At 36.1% G+C, this 25,500-nt stretch overlaps 1 long non-coding RNA gene across 3 annotated transcripts in view; it reads left to right on the top strand.

Moving 5' to 3' along the window:
* LOC119505744 overlaps positions 1-25,500 on the top strand; it is a 310,630-nt gene that overhangs the window by 35,151 nt on the left and 249,979 nt on the right. The window contains exon 4 of one of the 3 annotated variants that reach the window (XR_005210812.1): positions 24,490-24,587. The exons of the other annotated variants lie outside the window; for them this stretch is intronic. This is a non-coding gene — a long non-coding RNA (uncharacterized LOC119505744). Of the gene's footprint in view, positions 1-24,489; positions 24,588-25,500 lie in introns of those variants that run through there. 3 annotated transcript variants of the gene reach the window in all.

The following is a 25,500-nucleotide window of genomic DNA, read 5'->3' as shown; positions in this document are numbered from 1 at the left end:
AAGTCCTGGAAAAAAAAGAAAACACCAAATACTCCAGATATATGGGCTATTTGATGTATTGTAGTAACTATTATTAATATATTAAAAATTAAAAAACTTTACAGAATGATGGAAATGTTGTATATCCCATATAAACTAACATATAATGTAACATTAAAATATATGCAAATTCATATTAAGTATATACAATTTTTAAGCATTAAATTATCTATCTATCTATATATATATATTTTTAACCCTTCATAGATCATCAGCCTAGCAAACTGAGAGGAGTGATTCTAAGAAAATGTCTATCGTCCTCCTTCTCTTCTGATCTTTAGAGGCATATCTACGTGGAAATAGAGAAACAAGCAATGTCCAGTATTTGAGTCCCAGGAATTGCTGCTCAGTCCCTGGGGCATGACTTTCTGGGTCTTTGATGGTTCTACAGGCTGACAAGGGCACTACTCCCTACTATGTCCCAGGTCTCCCTCTACCCACTCTGATATGTATTCCATTCCACCAGAAAGAGTAATGAACAAACTTGTCCAGATCTAAGTTAGTCATTTTTTCTTTCAAATTACTCCTCCCAACAATAGAGTTTTTTTCCATTTTGCAGACCAGAGGTTGAGGTTAAGACAGGTGACATGACCTTCTTGGGGTCTCACATCCAGAAAGTGTCACAGCTGGTTCTGAACTCACGTCTCCCTGTGGTTCCACAGTCCCTGAAATTTCCCACTACAAGGTCTCCTTGGAACATAATTCCCCCTTTACCCATTTCTGCTGGGTTCAGGGATTAACATGCAAACCCGTATACCAAACAGTGACAACACCCAAGCCTAAACCATATACCCGGATGACAAATGAGCACATTTGAATGGACACTTCACTGTCTGCTGGAGGAAGTGAGGCTGAATTATCTGCTAGTCAGGGGTGCTCACAGCACAGTACAACTACAGAGGTGGTGATTCCTGATGAACATATTTTCACACTTCTTCAAAATGATGAATTCTTATTTCAGTTTTAATTTGCAGGAATCATAATTTAGGAAATCCTCTCATTTAGTGATTTCTGGTAACAGTCAAAGGAAAGAAACATTCTACTGCTACCAGCATCATGGAAAGAACACTGTATATGTTTATATTTTTTATTTTGGATTTAAAATATTTACATAGAACTGATGATTTTCCAACTGCAATTCAACAAGTAGTTAGAGAATAAATTACAAAGAATGTTATGGGTCACAGTTCCACAGTCTCAGCTATTTCACTATTGCAAAACACAACATATATGCAAAATGGTGACAACCCCAAAGTACAATTCAACAAATGGTTATACAGGAAATTTCCAAGAATACCATAGGTTACCGTAATAAAGTCTGAGTCACCTCCTCATTGTGAAACATAACATATATATAAATGGGTGACAACTTTCAAATTACAATCCAATAAGCAGCCATGTAGCAAATCTCAACGAATGTTATGGGTCATTGTTCAACCATTTCCACTCTTTCCATCAAGCCATTCCAATAGCCCAGCAACTAAGAAAAATAACTTTATACAGAGAGTACGTATTAATAGTCCTCGATTAAATTCTAACTTGTCTGTTTCTACGCCTTCCTCCAGTCCACTCACTTTCCCAATCTTCAGGGATGTCCAGGCAGTGATCACACTAACTTGTTCATGTTGAAAAGGGGTTTTGACGTTATGGGAAAAGGGGATGCAACTGGTTGATGTTCTTGAAGAGGCTGTTGCCTCTGGGTTTGGGGCATAGCTGGCATAGGAGCCCTCTGGAAGATTTAAGTTTCAGAGGCATAAACTTAGTGATTGAAACTTTTATAGAGTCTCAGAAGGGACCCAGGAATTCTTTACAGTTTGTGACACTGCTGTTGACTTGGGATTATCATACTGTGGCCATTTGGAATATCTAACTGAAGCTTGCATAGAAGTAAACTCCAGAACAGCCACTTGACTCATTTGAAATCTCTTAGCCACTGAAAACATTTTGTTGCCTTTCTTTTCGCCCTTTTGGTCAAAAAGGCGTGCTCAACCCCTTGATGCCAGGGTAAGGCTCATTTTTGGAACCCATGTCCCACATTGCCAGGGAGACTCACTCACCTGGGAGGGTCCTGGCCCACATTGGGGGAAGGGTGATGAATTTATTTGCAGTTGAGCTTAGAGAAAGAAAGTCCATATTTGAGCAAAAAAAGGTTCTCTGGAGTTGGCTCCTAGTCATAATTATAGGTGGGCTCAGCCTCCCCTTTACAACCAGAAGTGTCACAAGAGCAAGCCTCAAGATCGAGGGCTTGACTTATAAAGTTGTGGGTTCCTAATTTCACATAGCATATGTTCTGTCCATGATAATCAATCAGTATCTCAGATAATCATCATTTAGTTGTACAATCCTCCCCACTCTCCATTTTAAACAATTCTCATGACCTAAAATATCCCATAGCTCTTTTCAGCCCTTAATTATTTGTCCTCAGTATTTGTGTGGTAATGGTAATATATTCCTATTTAATTATAGACCCTATGCAATAGGTAGAGTTTTTCCATATACTACTCTCTTGTCAACTCTCTGTACCAGTGTCATAACTTACAAGTAGATCTAGCTAGAACCTATCTATATTTTTAGTGCTGATCTGTGGCATATATGCCTTTAAATAATCCCTTTCAATCATGTTTGCCTTCCATGAAGCTCTGATACTCATAGTCCCATTAATAATCATCACCCCATCCATTCCGTTGCCTTTAAATTCACCTTCATTAACACATTTGAACATACTAGGTTATCATTCCTCCTTCATTAGCTTCTATCTCTATATCCCCAATATTCTAAATTATAAGACATTGATTTTACATTGTTCAGGGAGTTCATTAGTAGTGTTAATATACAATATTTTCCTTTTGTGTCTGACTTATTTCACTCAGCATTATATCTTCAAGGTTCATCCATGTTGCTGTATGGTTCAGTACTTTGTTCCTTCTTATTGCTGCATAGTATTTCATCATATGTATGTACTGCATTTTGTTTATCCACTCATCTGTGGAAGGACACTGGTATTGTTTCCATCTCTTGGAAATTGTGAACCATACCACTATGAATATCGAAGTACCAATATCTGTTCATGTCACTCCTTTCAGATTTCTGAGTATATACTGAAAAGTGGAATTGCTGGATTGTAGGGTAATTTGATATCTAGTTGTGCCAGTTTGGATTGTATTATGTCCCCCAAAATACCATGTTCTTTAATGTATCTTGTGGGGCCAGACATATTTAATCTTGATTAGGTTGGCACTTTTGGATTGAGTTGTTTCCATGGAGCTGTGACCTACCCAGCTGTAGGTAATAATTCTGATTGGATTATTTCCATGGGGGCATGGCCCCACCCATTCTGCATAGGTCTTAATTAAATCATGGGAGCCCTATAAGAACTCAGAAAGGAGCTTGCTGCAGCTTAGAGAGACATTTTGCAGACAGCTGTTGAAAGCAGATTTTTGCTGACACTTTGGAGATACTAGCCCAGAATTTGCCCTGAGAAGTAAAGCCTAGAAACATTCTGGAGAATGCCATTTTGAAATGCAACCTGGAAGCAAGCAGATCCCAGCAACATGCCTTCCCAGCTAATAGAAGTTTTCCAGATGCCAGTGTCCATCGTACAGTGAAGGTACCCTGTTGTTGATGCCTTACTTTGGACACATTGATGGCCTTCAGACTGTAAATTTGTAACCAAGTAAACCCCCTTTATAAAAGTCAATCCATTTCTGGTATTTTGCATAATGGCAGCATTACCAAATTGGAACTCTAGTTTTCTGAGAAACCTCCAAACTGTCTTCCACGGTGGCTGAACCATTATACATTACCACCAGCAATTAGTAAGAGTTCCAATTTCTCCACATCCTCTCAAACATTTGTTGTTTCTTATTTGTTTAATTGCAGCAATTCTTATTGGTGTGAGATTGTATCTCATTGTGATTTTGATTTGCATTTCCCCATAAACTAGGGCAGATTAACATTTTTTCATGTGCTTTTTAGACATTTCCTCTTCAGAAAAATGTTTTCGGATCTTTTGCCCATTTTGCAATTATGCTGTTTGTACTATTGTTCAATTGTAGGATTTTTTATATAGGCAGTATATCAGTCTCTTATCAAATAAATGTTTTCCAAATGGTATCTCCCATTGAGTTGGTTGCCTCTTCACCTTTTTGACAGTGTTTTGAGGCACAGAAGCTTTTGATTTTGAGAAATTACCATTTATTTATGTTAATTTCATTGCTTGCGCTTTCAGTGTAAGGTCTAAGAACCTATCTCCTAATATTATGTCTTGAAGATGTTTCCCTATATTATTTTCTAGGAGTTTTATACTATTGTCTCTTATATTGAAGTCTTTGATCCACTTTGAGTTAATTTTTGTGTAGGGTGTGATGTATGGGTCCTCTTTCCTTCTTTTGGATATGGATATCTAGTTCTCCCAGCCAATTTGTTGAAGAGACTATTCTGTGGATTCAAAGGCATTATCAAAAATCAGTTGACCATAGATTTAGGTATCTATTTTTTTTTTTTTTTTTTTTTTTTGGATGCCTTTTATTTCTTTGACTTGCCGGATTGCCCTGGCTAGCACTTCCAGCACAATGTTGAATAACAGTCCTTGTCTTGTTCCTGATCTTAGAGGGAAGGCTTTCAGTCTCTCTCCATTGAGTACTATGCTGGCTGTGGGTTTTTCATATATGCTCTTTATCATGTTGAGGAAGTTTCCTTCAATTCCTACCTTTTGAAGTGTTTTTATCAAAAAGGGATGTTGGATTTTGTCAAATGCTTTTTCAGCATCTATTGAGATGATCAATTGATTTTTCCCTTTTGACTTGTTAATGTGTTGTAATACATTGATTGATTTTCTTATGTTGAACCATCCTTGCATGCCTGGAATGAACCCCACTTGGTCATGGTGTATGATTTTTTTAATGTGTCTTTGGATTCGATTTGCAAGTATTTTGTTGAGGATTTTTGCATCTATATTCATTAGGGAGATTGGCCGGTAGTTTTCCTTTTTTGTAACATCTTTGCCTGGTTTTGGTATTAGATTGATGTTAGCTTCATAAAATGAGTTAGGTAGTGTTCCATTTTCTTCAATGTTTTGAAAGAGTTTGAGTAAGATTGGTGTCAGTTCTTTCTGGAAAGTTTGGTAGAATTCCCCTGTGAAGCCATCTGACCCTGGGCATTTATATGTGGGAAGATTTTTGATGACTGATTGGATCTCTTTGCTTGTGATGGGTTGGTTGAGGTCTTCTATTTCTTCTCTGGTCAGTCTAGGTTGTTCATATGTTTCCAGGAAATTGTCCATTTCCTCTACATTATCCAGTTTGTTGCCATACAGTTGTTCATAGTATCCTCTTATAATTTTTTTAATTTCTTCAGGATCTGCAGTTATGTCACCTTTTTCATTCAGTATTTTGTTTATATGTGTCTTCTCTCTTTTTGATTTTGTCAGTCTAGCTAGGGGCTTGTCAATCTTGTTGATCTTCTCAAAGAACCAACTTTTGGTGATATTTATCCTCTCTATTGTTTTTTTGTTCTCTATGTCATTTATTTCTGCTTTAATCCTTGTTATTTCTTTTCTTGTACTTGGTTTAGGATTGGTTTGCTGTTCATTTTCTAGCTTCTTCAGTTGATCCATTAGTTCTTTGATTTTGGCTCTTTCTTCCTTTTTAATATATGCATTTAGTGCTATAAATTTCCCCCTTAGCACTGCTTTTGCTGCATCCCATAGGTTTTGGTATGTTGTGTTCTCATTTTCATTCATCTCTATATATTTAGCAATTTCTCTTGCTATTTCTTCTTTAACCCATTGATTGTTTAGGAGTGTGTTGTTTAACCTCCAGGTATTTGTGAATTTTCTAAGTCTCTGATGGTTATTGACTTCTAATTGTATTCCATTGTGGTCAGAGAATGTGCTTTGAATAATTTCAATCTTTTTAAATTTATTGAGGCTTGTTTTATGTCCGAGCATATGATCTATTCTGGAGAAAGTTCCATGAGCGCTAGAAAAGTATCTGTATCCTGGTGATTTGGGATGTAATGTCCTGTATATGTCTATTAAATCTAATTCATTTATCAGATTGTTTAGGTTTTCAATTTCCTTATTGGTCTTCTGTCTGGTTGATCTATCTATAGGAGAGAGTGATGTGTTGAAGTCTCCCACAATTATTGTGGAAACATCAGTTGCTTCCTTTAGTTTTGCCAATGTTTCTCTCATGTATTTTGTGGCACCTTGATTGGGTGCATAGACATTTACGATTGTTATTTCTTCTTGCTGAATTGCCCCTTTTATTAGTACGTAGTGGCCTTCTTTGTCTCTCAAAACATCCCTGCATTTGAAGTCTATTTTATCTGAGATTAATATTGCTACACCTGCTTTCTTTTGGCTGTAGCTTGCATGAAATATTTTTTTCCATCCTTTCACTTTCAGTTTCTTTGTGTCCCTGTGTCTAAGATGAGTCTCTTATATGCAACATATTGATGGTTCATTTTTTTTGATCCATTCTGCGAATCTATATCTTTTAATTGGGGAGTTTAATCCATTTACATTCAACGTTATAACCGTGAAGGCATTTCTTGAATCAGCCATCTTATCCTTTGGTTTATGTTTGTCATATTTTTCCCCTCTGTCTATTAATATCCTTTATTGTACCCATACCGAATCTCTTTAGTACTGAACCTTTCTCCAAGTCTCTCTGTCCTTTCTTTGTTTCTCTGTCTGTAGGGCTTCCTTGAGTATCTCCAGTAGGGCAGGTCTCTTGTTAGCAAATTCTCTCAGCATTTGTTTGTCTGTGAAAAATTTAAGCTCTCCCTCGAATTTGAAGGAGAGCTTTGCTGGATAAAGTATTCTTGGCTGGAAATTTTTCTCACTCAGAATTTTAAATATATCGTGCCACTGCCTTCTCACCTCCATGGTGGCTGCTGAGTAGTCACTACTTAGTCTTATGCTGTTTCCTTTGTATGTGGTGAATTGCTTTTCTCTTGCTGCTTTCAGAACTTGCTCCTTCTCTTCTGTGTTTGATAGTGTGATGAGTATATGTCTCGGAGTGGGTTTATTTGGGTTTATTCTATTTGGGGTTCGCTGAGCATTTATGATTTGTGTATTTATGTTGTTTAGAAGATTTGGGAAGTTTTCCCCAACAATTTCTTTGAATACTCTTCCTAGACCTTTACCCTTTTCTTCCCCTTCTGGGACACCAATGAGTCTTATATTTGGACGTTTCATATTATCTATCATATCCCTGAGGTCCATTTTGATTTTTTCAATTTTTTTCCCCATTCTTTCTTTTATGCTTTCATTTTCCATTCTGTCATCTTCAAGGTCACTGATTCGTTGTTCAACTTCCTCTAGTCTTGTACTATGAGTGTCCAGAATCTTTTTAATTTGGTCAACAGTTTCTTTAATTTCCATAAGATTATCCATTTTTTTATTTAGTCTTGCAATGTCTTCTTTATGCTCTTCTAGGGTCTTCTTGATTTCCTTTCTCTCCTGTACTATGGTCTCATTGTTCATCTTTAGTTCTTTGAGTAGCTGCTCTAGGTGCTGTGTCTCTTCTGGTCTTTTGATTTGGGTGCTTGGGCTTGGGTTATCCATATCGTCTGGTTTTTTCATATGCTTTATAATTTTCTGTTGTTTTTGGCCTCTGTGGCATTTGCTGAACTTGATAGGGTTCTTTTAGGATTTGTAGACCAATTGAAGTCCTTATCTCTAATTTATCAGATCTACAGCTTCGTGGAGTACACTTTCTCTAACTAACCAGCAGGTGGCGTCCACGAACCACCTGTTCTCCACAAGCCAGTTCTCCCCTGCTTAGCCTTTTTGGTGAGTGGGGGAGTGAGTCTTGTGGGGTCCAATTGGTGTACCAAGCTTGCGTGTGTAGTTGGTGTTGCCTGCCCTGTATATGGGGCGTGTTTCTGGGCAGTCAGGGAGGGGGGGGTGGCTCTAACAATCAAATCTCCCTGGTGATCCTAGAGTTTTAAAGCTGCTGCAATAGTCTAATCCTTCATTTCAGTCCTGCCACAGTTTGTCTCTGCCACTGACCCACAAGTCCTTGATATTGGCGTATGGCTCCTGAGACTTGCAAGTGGGCCCCTCTTCCAGGCCGTGCACCCCGGGTCCTCTGTTGAGGGATGGCTGTGCTATGTCACAGGTGAGTGCCGTCCCCCAAGGGCAGTTCTGGGCTGCTGGGCTGTGTAGGGAGGCTCCCAGTCTGCTGAAATGATGGCTGAATGGGGCTTTGTTAATTCACACTGCTCTACCTTCCCAACTCTGGGACAATCAGCTGAGGTTGCAGGGAAGGCTAATGTCCACGCCCAGTTTTGTGGTGTGTGCCTGTTATTTGAAGCACTTCCGTCACACTGGGTTGCCTGGGGCAGTTCTGGGCTATGGGGCTGGCAATGGGCAGGAGTGTTTCCTGTCCACCAGGATGATGGCTGTGAGCGGACACCCCCCTTTTCTTGGGAAGTTGTGGTGTTTAGTGAATTTTCTCAGCCACTGGATTATTGCATTTTGTCTCAGAGCTCTCCTAGTTCTGCTCTTGACTTGACCTGCCCAAATAGCAAGTCTTTGAAGCTTTCTGTATTGGGCTTCTTAGAGTAATTGTTTTAGAAAAAGAAAAAAGGATTAAAAAAAAAAAACAAAAAAAAAAAAACGGGCCCTCCTCAGAGATCTAATGGGTTATTGAAATGCTAAGAGACAAAGCAACCAGGGCCATTAAGGAAAGGTCCACAGGGCAGAGAGATCAGCTTTTCTTCGGGATTTGCATATGCGCCTCAGGGCCCTTCCCCTTTCTGTGTTCACCAGAACTCCAAAAATCCTCTGCTTTTATTTTGGAGTTTTTCGTGTTGTTTTTTTTCTATGCCTGTCTCCTCTCTGCTGGGCTGGCTGCTCTCAGATTCTCTGGTGTCTGGTCTCAGTCTATCTATGGTTGGAGTTTGAATCAGTAGAATGAGTTTCCGATAAGGGCAGCCACTGCAGTTCTCCCTTCTCCTTCCCGGAGCTGACAGCCCCTCCTCCCCCGGGACTGAGCCTGGCAGGGAGGGGCGCAGGTCCCCTGGCCGCAAAAACTTACAGATTTCGCTGATCTCAGCAGTTCCACGTTTTCATGAGTGTTGTATGAAGTATGCCCAAAGTCAGATTGCTCTGTGGTGTCCAGTCCACGCAGTTCCTGGCTTTCTACCTACTTTCCTGGAGGAGTAACTAAAACATACAGCTCACCAGTCTGCCATCTTGCCCCGCCTCTCTGTGCATTCTTTAAAGTGTCCCTCTTGGCTGTAGCCCGATTTAGGTATCTATTTTTGAACTCTCAATTTGATTCCACTGATCAATATGTCTATGTTTATACCAATACCATGCTGTCTGGACACTGCAGCTTTATAGTAGAATAAATATCAAAATCTTTATGTACCCAATCAAGAGCTCCACAGTACATGAGAAAAACATTGGCTGAACTGAAGGGAGCAGTAGGCATTTCTACAGTCATAGTGGGACACTTCAGTATACCATTATCTTCTAGAGATAGAGAAACTAGACAGAGGACCAATAAGGACATTGAGAACCTAAACAATATGATAAATGAATTAGATCTAACAGAGGTATGAAGATTGTTTCATCCCAAAGTACCAGGATATCCATTCTTCTCTAGTGCTCATGGAAAATTATCCAGGATAGATCATAGGCTGTGTCACAAAACATGTTTTAATAAATTTGAAATATTGAAATTATTCAAAGCACATTGTCTGACCATAATAGAATGCAACTAGAAATCAATAAGCACCAAAGAACCATATCTTTCACAAATATATGGAGGTTAAACAACACACTCCTGAACAACAGTGGGTCAAAGAAAAAATTTCAAGAGAAATAGGTAAATATCTAGAGACAAATATAAATGAGAACATAATGTATCAAAATCTATGGGATGCATTGAAGGCAGTGCCGAGAGGGAAATTTATAGCTCTAAATTAATACATCATAAAGAAAGAACGATGTAAACCAAAGATCTACCTGAACAACTGAAGAGGCAAGAGAATGATCAGCTAACTAATCCTAAAGCAGCTGGAAAGAAACAAATAACAAAGATTAACACAGAAATAAATGAGCTGGAGAAATGAAAAAAAAAAATAGAGTAAACAAAACCAAATGTTTGTTCTTTGAGAAGATCAACAAGATAGACAGACCCTTAGCTAAACTGACAAAAGTCAAAAAGAGAGAAGACCCAAATAAACAGAATCAGAAATGAGAGTGGAAAAATTACTATGAAACATGAAAAAATAAAAAATAAAAAAATCATGAGGATACTGTGAACAACACTATGCCAACAAGATAGACATTTAAAGGAAATGGACAATTTCCTGGGAACACATGAGCACCCTAGACTGACCCAAGAAAAAATAGAAGACCTCAACAAACCAATCACAAGCAAAGAGACCCAATCAGTCATCAAAAATCTACCTACAAATAAAAGCCCACGGTCAGATGGCTTCACAGTGGAATTTTACCAAACTTTCCTAAAAAATTGACCATTCCTGCTCAAACTCTTTCAAGAAATTGAAGAAAAAGGAACACTACATAACTCAGTTTTTTGTAGCTTATAACACTCTAATACCAAAACCAAAAAAAGATACAAAAAAAAAAAAAAAAGAAAAGAAAACTGTACGTCAAACCCCCTAATGAATATAGATGCAAAAACTCTCAACAAAATACTGGAAATTGAATCTAAAGGCACATTATAAGAATCATACACCATGATCAAGCAGGGTTCATTCCTAACATTCAAGTGTGGTTCAACATAAGAAAATCAATCGATGTAATACAACATATTAACAAATCAAAAGGGAAAAATCAAACGATCATTTCAATAGATTCTGAAACAGCATTTGAGTAAATCAACATCTCTTTTTTATAAAAACACTTCAAATGCTAAGAATTGAAGGAACCTTACTCAATATGATAAAGGGCATACATGAAAAGCCCACAGCCAGCATAGTACTCAACAGTGAGAGACTGAGAGCCTTCTCCCTATGTACCAGTTTGGATATATTATATCCCACCTCCCTCATCCCCCCAAAAAAAACATGTTTTAATACAATTTTGTGGAATAGTTGGATTAGGTTGTTTCCATGGAGATGTGACTCACTCAACTGTAGGTGATAACTTTGATTATATTATTTGCATGGTGGTGTAGCCCCTCCCATTCAATGTGGGTCTTGATTAGCTTACTAGAGTCCTTTAAAACAGCTGACACAAGATGACAGAGTTGCTTGGAAATGTGAACAGAAGGATGTTTGGAGATGCTTAGCTAAGAGACGCTAACTCAGAGTTAGCTCCAGAGAAGCTAAGAGAGAAAAGCCCAGAATCATTTTGGAGAATGCCATTTTGAAATGCAACTTGGGAGCGGGCAGATGCCAGCCACTGACTTCCCAGCTGACAGAGGTATTCCAGACTCCAATGGCTGTTCTTCAGTGAAGGTATCTTCTTGTTGATGCCTTAGTCTGCACACTTTTATGGGCTTAGAACTGTAAATTTGTAACTTAATAACCCCCTTTATAAAAACCAATCCATTTCTGGTATTTTCCATAGTGGCAGCATTAGCAAACCGGATCACCCATAAGATTAGGAATGAGGGAAGGATGCCCACTGTCACAACTGTTGTTCAACATTGTGCTAGAAGTTGTAGCCAGAGACATTGGCCAAGACAAAGAAATAAAAGATATCCAGATTGTTAAGGAATCAGTAAAACTGTCATTCTTTGCAGATGATATGATCTTATATTTGGAAAATCATGTGTGTCAGTTTGGATGTATTATGTCCCCCAAAATGCCATGTTCATTGATGCAGTCTTGTGGGGGCAGATGTATTAGTGTTGATTAGGTTGAAACCTTTGGATTAGTTTGTTTCCATGGAGACTTGATCTAACCAACTGTGGGTAATACCTTCGATTGGATTATTTCCATGGAGATGTGGCTCCACCCATTCAGTGTGAATTTTGATTGGTTAGTGGAGTACTTTAAAAAGAGCCACACAGGAAGAGAGGTGATGCAGCTGTGAGACACATTATAAAGACGGCCATTGGAAGCTGCCACTGACATTTTGGAGAATGCCATTTTGAATCACAACCTGGGAGCAAGCAGACAGCAGCCACATGCCTTCCCAGCTAACAGAGGTTTTCCCCACGCCATTGGCCATCCTTCAGTGAAGGTACTCTGTTGTTGACACCTTAGCTTGGACACTTTATGGCCTGAAGACTGTAATATTGTAACCAAATAACCCCCCTTTATAAAAGCCAGTCCATTTCTGGTGCTTTCCAAAAGAGCAGCATTAGCAAACTGGAACACTGTGAAATTGATGACAAAACTACTTGAGCTGATAAACAAAATTAGTAGAATAATGTACATTAAGTCAGTAATGTTCATATACAATAGTAATGATCTAACTGAAGAGGCAATCAACAAAGAATTCCATTCACAATAGCAACTTAAAAAAAATCAAGTACATTGCATAAATTTAACCAAGGATGTAAAAGACCTCTACACAGAAAATTACAAATTCTTACTAAAAGAAATCAAAGGGGACCTAAAGAGGTGGAAAGATAATCTGTATTCATGGATACTACATGTTTCCTTCAGTCATCATCCACTTGCACACCTATTTACTTAAATAATTGTAAAAACTATTTAAATACCATTTTAAAAACTACTTTATATCATTTTACTTAATGTTACATTTAAACTTTCTCATGTGCTTCTGCTAATCATAGTTTAAAAAACTGTCCTGTTTTCCAACAGGTTGAAGTGTCATAAATTACTAACTAACCTACTGCTTCACAAATGTAGAATAGGATATTTTAGTACTGGACTCCCATCTCTATTTATGTCTCAGAGGTAGCCATTAACAAAAAGTTCTCATCTAGGAAAGTTGGTGTCCCAAGAAAGTTCTTTGACTTCTAAGCATAGTTGTTACAGTTCTCAGTGGAAGCTTAATTTGTCCCTGTTTGTGACACCCTCTTCAGAGACTCCCACCTCTCAATGTGTCAGGGCCAGTGCAGTGACATGATAACCACCTCCCAGTGTGAGCTGAGGTCACCTCACTGGCTTTTATAACTCGGGAATGAACCATTTCTCCAGACGTGGCCATCAGTCCCATCCCACACACACTTCAGGGGCAGTGACACCAGCTCAGGTGAGTCACGTCTCTCTCACACCTTGTCACAGGGAGCAATGGAACAGACTCTTCCAGAGAACTAAACTCCCTTCTCTTATTTTCTCTGAAAACTCTCTTTTCCACATTTCTTCCACTGGAAATATTTCTATCAACCCATTTTATTTATGCTCTGTCCTATTTTTGTTTCTCATTGCTCCCCATGTTTTTCATTCCATCCTTGAGAGATTTCATCCTTTTCTTATGTCCATACTTCTCTTTCTAACCTCTCTGTGCTCTGTATTCTCTTTTTAAATGGCAATTATAGTTTTATTTTATTGAATCCCTTTCCTGTACTGTAGGCAGCTTACACTCAAACTTCTAATGAGGTACCCACTTTGATTCTCCTTTTTAAAATTATTCTCAATTCCTTAGTTCTCACTTCCCTCTGTGGCCTGAGTGTAGTAGCTATGAACTTTCTCTGGAGTCAGACAGATGGTGTTCAAACCCTATTCTACCACCTCCTTGCAGTATTCTTGTGCCAGTTAACTGTCCTCTCTATACTTCTGTTTCCATCTGTGAAGTATGAAAATGGTACTTACTCTACTAGTACTGTTGTTGTGAGGATTGAATCAACCAACACATCCCATCTGCTCAGACTGATGTCCTTTGCTCAATAGGCCCTGAAAGTGTTGGCTGTTACTGTTCTGTGTTGTACACCTTGCACTTCCTGCTGTCTGTCGTGCTCAGCCATTGCCTTCTGTCAGCCTTCATTCCTCAGTGAGCTCAGGTTCTGATGGTTTTAAGCTGCTTTGCTTCAATCAGAGAGAGAGATTCTAGATGTTTCTCCTTTACTCTCATTTTCCTACTTCCCCATGTTTAGAAAACCATGGAGTTATTGTTAACATTTTTTTTTCTTACAGCTTTTTACACTCTTCATTTTATGTAATTTAGATCTCATTTTTTCTCTGCTTTCCATTAGTTTTTCCCAAACTTATCTCTCAGTTTTCTTTAAACCACTGCTGTCGAGGCATGCACACAAACACCCCCACATTCCCCTCCCTTTTATTTAACATTCATTCATTCATGCACTCCATTCCTTCACTCACTTTTCATTGACTAATTTGCTTAATTCTCCTTACAATGCCTCTCTCTCCACTGTTCTCTTTTGTGCTTTCAATTTTATCTTTACATTTCAGTATTTTCTCTATGCACATTCTCTTTAGAAATGCCTAATATTTTTTATAGTCAATTCTCATTGAATGTTATATTTTCCTACATTTTACAATTTCTTTGTTTACATAATTTCCTCAACTCTTGTCTGATTTTAAAATTGTATTCCCCACCTTCTATTTTTTGAATTCTGTTCATAATTTTTAATTTAGTATTCCACACTTCCTAATAATGTTGTGTCTTTCTAAGTCATTGTCCCTCTGTCCATTTGTTTTCAACTGTACCCAACTGTTCCCCATGAATTTTTCTGTTCATCTCTCTTAATGTACCTCTCAAGTCTTTACGTGCATCTTCCTCTAGATTTCTCCTGTCCCTCACTTTCCTCACTGTCTTCCTGTCCACGGTAAACTGCTTTCTCCTTCTCACTGTGTTGGTCTTTAAACATATTCTCCATTCACCTGTATAACTTTATTTATTTATTAATTTAAGAGTCATTATTTGAGTAAGTGTAATGAAATGATGATGTTAGATTACAAACAGAGCTTTTTTGTTTTTAGGTGGAAGAATCAGGAGTATAAATTGACATATTCTTTCTTTAGTTGTAAATGTTTTACATGAGAAACATTTTTAGATTTTAGACATTTTTAGATCTATAGATTTATGTTAATCAGATCCTCAATTTGAATAAAGTGCTAGTCCATAGTTCTTTGTAGATTATTTATCCCAAATAAATCAGTAACTTTTATAAATTACAGAACCATTACCAACATGCTAAGTACATAATGCATTTTTCTGAAATTCATCTCAAAGGATTAATATGTAAGAATATTTGGCTAAAATCTTAAAAGAAATAACAGTTATGGGCATTTAGTTGTGAGATACTTAGGCATTTTTTAAAGCTGAATAAGAAATCAGTTATTTAATGGAAAGGAATCAATGCCTCAGAAAAGACCAGGACATATATGGTTGACTTAATAATTGTAATTTTAAATCAACAAAGATTTACTACAGGAAGGATTTCCTTTAATCTTGGTTCAAAATTTGAACTTCTGCATTATAGAATTCGCTTGCTTGATTTTTTTTTTCGTTTTCTAGCTTACCCTCACTATTTATATTGTAGTGTAAATTTTTAATTGTATATTTATGATCCCTGGCATTTTCAGTTCTCAGTTCTCTTTTACTTTTCCACAGGTACTCAAAAATTTTTGTTTCATAATGTGAAATATTGAGCAATTCCCTGATTTTGCACTGATATTTCATATTATGAGTTTGGTTTTTTCAATAAGTTTTTATTTGAAAGAAGTTTTCATTTATCAGAGTTGCAAAGACACTGTAGATGTTCCCGTTCACTTTTTATTCATTTCCCTCTAATGTTAACAATATGCATTACCATGGTTTGTTAATGAAAACTAAGAAGCTAACAAACATTGGAGGGATTTCTATTAACATCAGTCCAGACTTTATTCATATTTCCCAGGTTTTTCCGGTAATGTCTTTTTTTCTGTTCCAGGATCCATTCAGGACACCACATTACATTTTGTCATCATGTATTTTTAGTCTCTTCTGGTCTGGGTGAAAGCCTCTCAGCCTTTCTTGCTTATTTATTATCTTGACAGTCTTGAAGAGTACTGGTCAGGTTGTCTGTAGAACGTTCATAAGTTGTGTTTTCCCATAGAAAACCCATGACTGGGTTACGGGTTTTGGGTGGAGAAGTGAATTATTACCATTTCATCATATTCAGTGGCTACAGCATATCAATATGACCTGTTACTGCTGATGGTACCCTTGAGCATTTGGCTAAAGTAGTGTTTTCAATTTCTCCATAAAGTTCCTATTTTAGCCTCTTCATTCAAAGTGAATGAATTCACACAAGAGGAAAGAAAACAAGCTCCTGTGGAGAGGGCCTGTATCCATTGATATCATTTGGAACTCATCTGAAATGCAAAAGTGTCTTGTTCCACTATCATTTGTTATGCAATTATTTATTTATATGGGATAAACTTGTGGATATTTATTTAATTCTTTAAATTACTATCCAGTATTACATTTTTAAGTTGATAATTTGTTCTATATTTGGGCTTCGGGAGCTTTTGCAGGTTGGCTGCTGTGGCCTTGTGATATGCCCAACCTTTTGTTTTTGAGCATTTCCTTACTTTCTGCCACTACAAGGTCCTCAGTGTTCATCAGATATTTTCCCTAATCCAGTGCTATACCTGGGTATTTCCCAAGGAATCCTGTTACTCTTATTCAAGAAGTTATTTTTAGAAATCATGACTTGCAAAATAGGGTTGTTTGTTTTCACTGTGGTATCTTCTAGCTCTTCTCCACAGAGAGAAGTAGGAAATGTATGATTAATTACCTACTTGTTTCCATATTTATATATTACTTCCAGATACGTGTTCTTCAAATTTGTTTATTTCATACGTATGTATATACATGCACACACACTTGAGTTTATTCTGATGTCTCTATCTCTAACCCAGAAATCATGATTCATTTTATCCTTCCTATGTTACTTATTTGTAACTTCTTTCTCTGATACTAATAAAACTGGCTGCAATTACCTAAAGTGACCAACTAGACTACAGTGTTTACATACAGTGCCTTTTGTCTTTAGCCCTACAATTTATAGTAAAATCAATGTATATTAAAGTTACTTAGCATATTTTCCCCTGTACCATTCAGTGAGGTGAGCCCATACATTTGTAATACAGCTATGTTAATTTTAACAGCCTGTATCCCATTCTACCATCCCTGAACTCTATGGTTAACTTTTAAAATTTGCATAAGTATAAGTTTGCTGTTTCTGATGTACAATTCAATGGGCTTTGACACATCCATGAAGTATTGTGTCCACCAAACCAGGTACCAAACCAAACAGTTCCATCACCCTAAAATTCCCTTCTACACTCTCTCTGTAGTCATAAATTCCTTCTTCCCTCAAACCCTGTGAACCATTGATTTGTTTTCTGTTCCCATAATTTACCTTTTCTTGAATGTCATATAAATGGAATCATCTTATTTGCTTTCAGGGTCTGTCTGGATTCTTTTATACAGCAAAATGTATTTAAAATTCACTGATGTGTAAGGTGAATGTATAGCTCATTCCTTTCTATTACTGAGGACTATTCCACTGTATGTTTTGGATTTTAGCCATTGTAGTAAGTATGTAGTGATATCTCATTGTGGTTTTAATGTTCATTACTCTAATGAGAAATGATGTTGAGCAAATTAACTTTCCATATGCTAATTTGTCTTCTGTTTTTCTTCTTTGGAGAGCTGTCTGATCAGATTTTTCCCCACATTTCACTCTGGTCTGTTGACTGTTTTAATTCTCCTAATGGTGTCTTTCATGGAAACTTGTTACAATTTTGATAAAGTTCAAGCTGAGCAATTTTCTAATCAAGTTTTGTATGTCATATCTATAAACTCTTTTGTAAACCCCATGTCATACAATTTTCTACTGTATTTTCTACTGTAAATTTTATATTTTAAATTCATGCCTGTGTTCTATTTTGAGTTAATTTTTGTGAAAGTTGAGAAGAATGTGTTGAGTTCCATTATTTTGCATATGGACATCGAAGTGTTCTGACACCATTCATTGGAAATGCTGTCATTTCCTCATTGAATTGCCTTTGTGCCTTTGTCAAAAATCACTTGGCTATATTCATTTGGGTCTATTTCAAAGCTCTCTATTCTGTTCCACAGATGTATAACTCTATAGTCATTATGCATTAACTCCCAATTCTCTTTGCCTCCTGCCCCTGGAAACCTACTTTCTCTCCCTATAACAATGGATAATCTCTAGTAATTTCTTTGGAGTTACCATGGTGCAAAAATTTAATATTATATATCTATAACATTCTCATTTGCTTTGATTCCAACTTAGCTCACTAGTATGCATACTAGGTTTCCAAACTCTTATCTGCACCCTTCTTTACATAGTTGTTGTTACAAATTACATGGCTGTTCATTACGTGTCCAAAGCCAGTGATTTAACATTACATTTTCTGTATTTACCTTTAGACCGTGTAGGAAGTAAAAAGTGGAGTTACAATCCAAATATATAATAGAAATTGCATTTTTATTTTCTCTTGTCAGTTCCTTTGCTGGAGATCTGTATTTCTTCATGTGGCTACCAACTGTTGTCTATTGTCCTTTCCTTTCAACCTGCAGCACCCTCTTTATGTTCTCTTTTAGGGACAGCCTAGTGGTGATGAACTCCCTCACTTTTGTTTATTTAGGAATGTGTTATTATTCTCTCTCTCATTTTTGGAAGACAAAGTTTCTTGCTGGGAAATTTTTTGCTTTCTGCTTTTAAATATGTCATGCTACTTCCTTCTAGCCTCTGTGGTTTCTGATGAGAATTCACCCTTAATCTTATTGAGGCTCCCATGTATTTGACACAACACTTCCCTCTTGTGGCTTTCAGAATTCTGTCCTAATGTTTAGCATTTGACAGTTTGATTACACTATGCTATGGTTTAGATCCATAGTTTATATCCTGTTTAAGTTCATTATGCATCTTGGTTGTGTATATTCATGTATTTGGTTAAATTGGGGAATTTTTCAGCCATTATTTCTTGGAGTATCTCTGCCCCTGTTTTGATCGGTTTATTTCATGGTGTCCCACAATTTCCTCAGATTCAGTTCACTTCCTTTGGTACTTTCTGATACTTAAAAATTTAAATAACCTTTCCTTCCTGGAATGAATCACAGTTGATAATTATGTATTATCCTTTTTATTTTTGCTGGATTCTAATTGCTTTGTAAAGAATTTTCTCTTCCATATTTATGAAAGATGTTGGCATAGTTTTCATTTGAAAAATAATGGTCTGTTTGATTTCAGGATTAGACCAATGATGGCAAGTATTCTGTCCTCTACTATCTGGAAAACACCATGTAGAATTCATATAATTTCTTCCTTAAATATTTGGTAGTCTACACCCAGGAAGCTAGTGAAAGAATTTTGGGCTGATGTTTTCTTCTTTAGAAGGGGTTTAACTACACATTCAATAACTTTTATAGATATAGGGGTATCAAGTTTTCTCTTTTTGTGAGTATTGTTGGTTTGTGTCTTTCAATATTTTGGTCTATTTCATCTAATTTATCAAATGTATGCAAATAGTTGTATGTAGTAGCATTTTTTCCCTTCAATGTCTAGAGCATCTGTAGTGATGCCTCTTCATTTGTTAGTGATATAAGGAGATTGTGCCTTCTTTCTTCTTTTCTTGATTAGTTGGCTACAGGTTTATAAATTTATTCATCTTTTCAAGCCTTCTGGTTTTCCAATGATCTTTTCTTTTTTATTGGTAATTCATTTAATCTTCTTTTTCTTCATTACCTGATGAGAATGTAATTACTTTTATGTGTCTTCTCAAAGAAACAGCTTTTGAATTCATTGACTTTCTCTATTTCATTCCTGTTTTCAATTTCATGATGTATGTTCTAATCTTTACTATTTCTTCGTCTTTCTTCTTTGCTGTCATGGTTCCTCTTATTTCTGTAGTTTGTTCATGTGGAAGCTTCAGTAATTGATTTTTGTAATAGTTTCTCCAGTGGTAAAAGAAATAACATATAAGGTACTGGCTTAAACTATGGCAGTTTTGCCTCATGATTTTGAGGGTAGGGAAAGTCCTAAACTGAGGAGTTTGCAAGGTGATGCTTTTTCCCTGAAGACTAAAGTTCTATGGCTAAGTGCCAGCAATCCTTGTCCTTGGATTTTCTGTCACATGTGAATTCACGTGGCTTTGTCTTCTTCTTTCTCCTCTGGTTTCAGTTGATTCTTGGCTTCCTTCCATGTCTTTCTCTCTCCTTTTCCATTCCCTTTGCCAAAAAGGACTTCTGCCATCTTGGATTAATGCATATCCTCATTCAATTTGGGCACAGGTTAACTACTAAAGGCTTCAAAACATCTTAATTACAAATAGGTATACATTCCAGGGCTAGGGGCTGTGACATGAACTTAACTTTTGTGGTACGCATAATTCATTTCCCAAGAAATTTATACTTTTATTATTTTCTAATATATACATCTCATGCCCGAAATTCCTCCATAAACACTGCTTTAGCTGCATCTGAAATTTTTGAAATATTCTGCTTTTGTTTTTAGTTCAACAGATTTTTACATTTTCATTTAGAATTCCTCTCTGATCCTTGGGTTTAATTTGCAGTGTTTTTTTTAATTAATTATATTAAATATTTTCTTTCAGATATTATTAAATCAAATATTAGGGGAATTTTCAAGAGACCTTTATACTTTTTGAATGTTTACATCCAGTCTTATCCTGGGCTATATCTATTATTGTGTAACTGAATTGATACTTTGAGTGAGAGTATAATATATTCTATGTTCAGGGCACACAGTGTATCAAAATAAATTTGAGATATATCTGGGTTAAATATACCAAATAAATGATACTAGTATCTATTCCACAAATTTCTTTATTCTGCAGATGTTTTTTGTTTAACCTAAGCAGAAAAATGTAAAATGACAAAATATTTACTTTAGATTATATCAAATTAGGTTCTTTAAAAATATTTATGTTTCTATTCACATTTCTTATAAGAAAAATCTATTAACATGAAAATGTAGCCAAAAATTACAAAATACATATAAGATAGAAAAATAATAATAGATAAAATTTTTATAAACACTTTTAAAGGTCAGTAGATCCTCATTAGATGTTCTTGTTTCTATATTGTTTGTTTTTTTAAGACATTGTATGAATTGTTAATTATAGAGAAAAATGAATGGAACAAAAAGTATTTAAAAGTTCTTCCTAATTCAGAATTACATGCCTGCACGTTACAACACAGACAGTTAAATCATCACCATATTGTCAAAAGCTTAAATATTGATCACATTCAATGCTTGTATGATTGAAGGAAGTTTGGACGCTAAATATTTAATAAAAGATTTTTTTGGTAGGCCTTCTGTGTAAAAAAAAATGGCAATGGCTGTGAACAGATGATACAAGCTAATCAGAACAGCATTTATTGTAAGGAAAGTTAGGAAATGGCTTTAAGCAAAGGAAATGCAGGTGTAAATGTTGCAACATTAGCATAGCAAATATTTTTAGGTATTGAAATTATGGTAAGAATGGCTTCTTATATAAAAAGTACTTTACCTATAATGTTAATTAAAAATGGGGGATACATAATTGTATATGCAATAGGATTCTGTTTAAAGAAGCATGCATGAAAAATGACAGAGTATGGCATATTCTTCCCATGGCATGTTCTTCTGCTTATTCTGTATGAATGATTGATGAATATTTTTAACTTTTTCCTCTATACTGCTTTTTCAACATTTCCTCTGCTAAACAGTTGTTACTTTTATAAAACATACACAGTAGCAATTCAATCAAAGGCTGTAAATAGTATCTTAAGCACCATCTGAGCATAATTTGGCCTTTCACTGCAGCCTGCTTTTTAAATAAATACAGTGAAACATGCAACCAATTCTTTCTAAACCTTAGGAAATATATCTAATAGTAATCACATCAACACTACTGGAATAAAACCATACCTGTCCATGTGGCTCACTATTTCATAATATTGAAAATTCATCTCTTTGTTTGGTAGAACTGACTACAGAATGTGCTATTGTGCAGTGTTCCTCAGCTTCAAAAGATTGTGCCAGTTTCTCTATGTAATTTTATGTATATGGGTTTCTTGGGTTTTGTTTTAGTGCTAAGACAGTCACCAGGAAATGCTTTCAAAAGATACGATCTTTGGAATTTTCTTCCTCTGTCAAACTGGCATTGGGATTCTGGGGAACTCTGTTGTGCTCTTGGTGAGCTCCTACATCTCCTTCACCCAACCTTCTCAGAGGAAGATCACAGATAAGATTCTAACACAATTGACTTTTGCTAACCTGGCTGCTATAATTACTTGAGGAATCCCTGAAACTATGTTCTCATTTGGAATTAAACATTTTCTGAGTGATGTTCGGTGTAAGGCTGTGATGTACATTTACATTGTCAACCGGGGTGTCTCCATCTGTTTAACCTGTCTCTTGAGCATAATCCAAGCCATCATCATCAGTCCCAACAACTGCAGATGGTCAAGGCTCAAACTCAAAGCCACCAATTTCATATATCCTTCCTTTTTCCTCTTCTGGGCCCTCAAGATAATAATCAATTTTCATGTCATTAGTGAGAGTTCAGCTACAAAAAATTACACTTTGGTTACAAACGGATTTTCTATCAACTATTGTATCACACCAGGCATCTATGTTACTTTTGTAATTTGCATACTTCTTCAGGATATTCTCTTTTTGTTCTTCATGATGTTGGCCAGTGTGTACATTGTTATTCTCTTGTGCAAGCACCAGAAGAAATTACAGGAAATGCACAAGAGCAACCATATGCAGAAATTGTCTCCAGAAACAAGAGCCACACAAACTGTCCTTTGCCTAGTTACATGTTTTGTTTTCTTTTATTCATTCAATTCTTTCCTTCTTGTCCACACAGCTTTTTCAAATCAGAATGATATTAATCACCAGGTCATCAGTGTCCTTTTTTCATTCTGTTACCCAATTCTGTGTCCTTTCTTATTGATCCACATGGATAGTAGGATTTCCAAAGCACTGCATATTCTCAGAAAGCAAAGCAATACTCAGCTCCAAAGCAGTTAACTGATGAATGTAACAACTACTCATTCTGTGCCACCCAAGGATTCCAAGAGACAATTTCTATTTTAATATAAGACCATCCTCCAAGAATTTAGCTAAACACATCCAGCTCTCAAATATCTCACTTATTCAATTTAGGTTGGGTTATCTGAAAATAATTGAAAATAAGGCTTTTATTCAGCACAGACCAATGTCAAATTTTTGAAAGGACATTGTGAATGTTATCAAGGAGATATTCTTCATGGATATAAAATAAGTAAACAAATGTGATTTTATTTCTCTTATTTGAATATATCCATAGATAACCTGCTATATGAAAATTTGCTTTTTCCATGTCAGGGCACTAAGGCTCTGCTCTTTAATCTTAGAACAAGTAGATGCATAGATTAGGAGATGACAACATGAACTCCTTTCTCAGAAATATTCCAATAAATATTAATGAGATGATACATCATGTTAACTTTATATGCATAGTTAGGTCCACCTCTTCTGGTATGCTTCCTTTGAAAGTACTAAAAAATGAAAATACTCCTAATGTTAATAATAAGAAAATGACCTCCAGTATAGTTATTGGAAAGCACTTGCTGATTTCTAACTACTGCTTCCCGTTGTTCCAGGGAGATGCAACTTTGTAAGATGCTGTAATATTTGAATGTTGACTTGTAGTATATGTTCTGAACAATATATCCTCTCAACCCTGACAAAAAAGACTAGGGAGACTGACATCATGAAAATAAAAACAAAACAAAACAGTATACTGAAAACTTTGCTTTGAGGTTTTTTTTTTCCTTATGGTTGAATTTGGTATATAATCAAATGAGATTACATAAGTAAAATATTTTCCGTATCTTATATCCTCAGTTGTGAAAGTGAAGTCACTATATCAAGCTGAGTCTGCTGATCTGAGTTTTTTATGTCCTTTTTTTTCTGTATATCTGTGCCTCTCAACCCTGTGTATATCAGGACTCTCACATTTATAATCCTTAAAAAATAGCAATTAGGATAATTTTCTTAATACAAATGTTTGGTATATCTGCTCTATTTTTTCACTTCCTTATATGAATTTTAAAAAATATTATTGGTATCTCCATTTATTTTTCTGCTCCTTAAGGACAGGAACCAGGTGTTTTTCATTGCTTCTGCATTTGGTGTCCACCCTGAGATATCTGGTTCAAATTTAAGGTGCCTAACTTGTAGAGGTAACTAATCTCATCTCCTAAAGAAACATGTTAGTATTGCCAATCCCAGAAACTTGACAACAATTTAGCCCTTGGTGGTCACCCTCACCTATATTGGATCTAAGGGTTTGGGGGGATGATATAAGGTGGTATTTTGGAGAGTTTGCAATTATTGTGAAAATCTTGCCCCTTCCACTGATGAGACAACAGATGCTGATGTACAGTCAAGAAAAAGAGCCCATGGAAAAGATTCCCTCTATTAGGAGCTCAGTTGCAAATCAATATTTGATTCAAATATCTTTGTTCAACCTGGGTATACCTTATGACTCACTCCCACTCCCAAACAGGAGCCCTTTACCCCTGAGAAGAAATCTGGATTCACCTACCACCTGGAGCCTGATCATGAAGTGCCATTTCTCAATTAACCCACATGGAATATATTACCTAAATACATAACTACATATGAGCAATGTAAATAGATTTCTTTATAACTCGTTTCTTCTTTTACATAAAATAAAATTACATGAGGCATTAAAGTTTCTTGGATGCATTTATGAGAAATGAATATGTAATATATGTAAATATGAGCATAAAGGAAAGGGAGCGAAGAAAGCTATATTGGAGCAATGTTTTCTATAGTACTAACATTGAGTTGGTTTTAATCCAAACAAGATTGTTTAACTGAAGATGCTAAGTGCAATCCCCAGGACAATCACTAAAAATTTACCCAAAAGAAAAATAGCCAATGGAAAAAGCAAGAAAATAACTATGGTACACTAGAAAATAGGTATTTAACATGAAAGAATGCCATAATGAAGAACTAGATGAAAACAAGCTTAGAGAATTACCAGGGAAATTTTACACTGAAACAAAATTATTTGGAGACTTCAATATCCCACTTTCAAAAATGAATAGAGCAACTAGGCAGAAGAACTATTAGTATCTACAAGACTTGAAAACACTGTAAACCTTCTAGACCTACTAGAGTGATACAGAATATTTCACAAAACAGTAATAAAATTCAGTTTCTTCTCAAGCACACATGGAATGTTCTCAAAGGTAGACCATATGTTAAAGAATAAAACAAGCCCCTAGATTCAAAACATATAAGCATGCTGCCTGATCACAATGCAAATAAATTAAATTAGAAATCAAATATAATTAACAGAATAGTGAGAAATTCTCAAATATGTGGATGTCAAACAACACGCTCTTAAACAAATGAGTCCCCAAAGGAAATACATGTTATATAAGAAAATCATTTGAGGTATATGAAAATAGAATACAATATAACAACACATAGGGATGCAGCTAAAGCAGTGCATAGGGAGCATTTATAGCTATAAAACTCTATATTA

The sequence above is a fragment of the Choloepus didactylus genome, chromosome 10 (genome assembly GCF_015220235.1).
Source record: "Choloepus didactylus isolate mChoDid1 chromosome 10, mChoDid1.pri, whole genome shotgun sequence".
In the NCBI taxonomy this organism is placed as follows: domain Eukaryota; kingdom Metazoa; phylum Chordata; class Mammalia; order Pilosa; family Megalonychidae; genus Choloepus; species Choloepus didactylus.
This window is presented reverse-complemented; position numbering and strand designations above follow the sequence as displayed.